The sequence below is a fragment of the Zosterops lateralis genome (assembly GCF_965231275.1).
Source record: "Zosterops lateralis genome assembly, chromosome: 8".
Taxonomy (NCBI): Eukaryota; Metazoa; Chordata; class Aves; order Passeriformes; family Zosteropidae; genus Zosterops; species Zosterops lateralis.
Genome location: NC_139768.1, coordinates 31,859,260 through 31,860,503, shown reverse-complemented (window position 1 = coordinate 31,860,503; position 1,244 = coordinate 31,859,260).

The window sequence follows — 1,244 nt, the reverse complement described above, 5'->3', positions numbered from 1 at the left end:
CAGCAGTCCCGGGGCTGCTTTACAGTCCCGTGGGTTAAACGTTAACTCGCCCTATCTGCCAGCTCCCTCCAGGCCTTTGACCAGATAGCTGCCTCAGACAGCACCCACAGGCCCAGCTCTCCCTAAATAAATGCAGGGCACCAAAGGCAGAGCCCAGTTTAAGGGCTGGGATCATTCTGACACCCTCCTGATCCAGCCCCAGCAGAAATGCTGGGAGAAGGGACACAGCCTTGTGACACTCTTGGGCTTTACAGGAGGTTTGGGTTTGCTGGAAGAATTACAAATCCCTTTTGGTGGAGAAATTCCTCTTGGTGGCCTAAGCGAAGCTGTGGGTTTGCAGAAATTGCTACGGAAAACTTATCCAAGCAAAGGCGCACAGGGAGGAAAGGCAGTGCAGGTTTTGGGGAGGGTTTGTTGCACCCAGAAAAGGCTGTGAATAAATCCAGCAGGCAGGAATCTCTGCAAGGACTGGCTTCCAGGTGGGGCAGCCTCTGAGCATCCTGAGTCCTTGTGCCACATCTGGTGATGCAACAGCTGAAGTGAATGTTTGGTTCTTTCCAAAATCCTTCTGGACCCTCACAGGAATGAAATGGGGTATTACCACAGGACTTTAGCAGAGTGGTTTCATGAATTGTTAAGTTTGGAAAAGACCTTTAGGATCATTAAGCCAAACCAGCACCACCACAGTGCTCGCCACTAAATAATTTTTCTCGTATGATGTGCAGGTTTAGGATGGGATCCATCCCTGGAACTACACCCTGCTGTGGCTGTCTCTCACTTCAGAGCTGGAGCACGACCAGGCTGGGGCAGGGTTTGCCATCCCAGAGCTGACCCCCACCACACAGACATAGTCCCGGGCTTCATTTGCAGCCCTGTTAAATGAAGCATTTATAATTAGGCGTTGCTGACGCTTCAGGTTTGGAAAAGTGCCATTCCTGTGTTTGCCCAGCTTTAAAAGCATGAGGTATCCCTGGTGGGGGGAGATGACAGGGCTTGGTTACCTCATGAAGAGCAGCATCTCACTCCTTCCTTCCTGCATCTGCTGTCTCACTGCATGCTGCTCCCATTCCCAACCCAAACACAGGATTGCTCCCAAGGGAACATCTGCCATCTGGTATCCACCTTTCTGCAGAATTTAGGGGTTCAAATGCACGTTTTGAAGCACATTCAAAGGAGACAACCCCCCAAAAAATGCCCTTCTCAACCAGTTAGGAGCACCTCTCCCTGAGCACAGTTTGGGATCT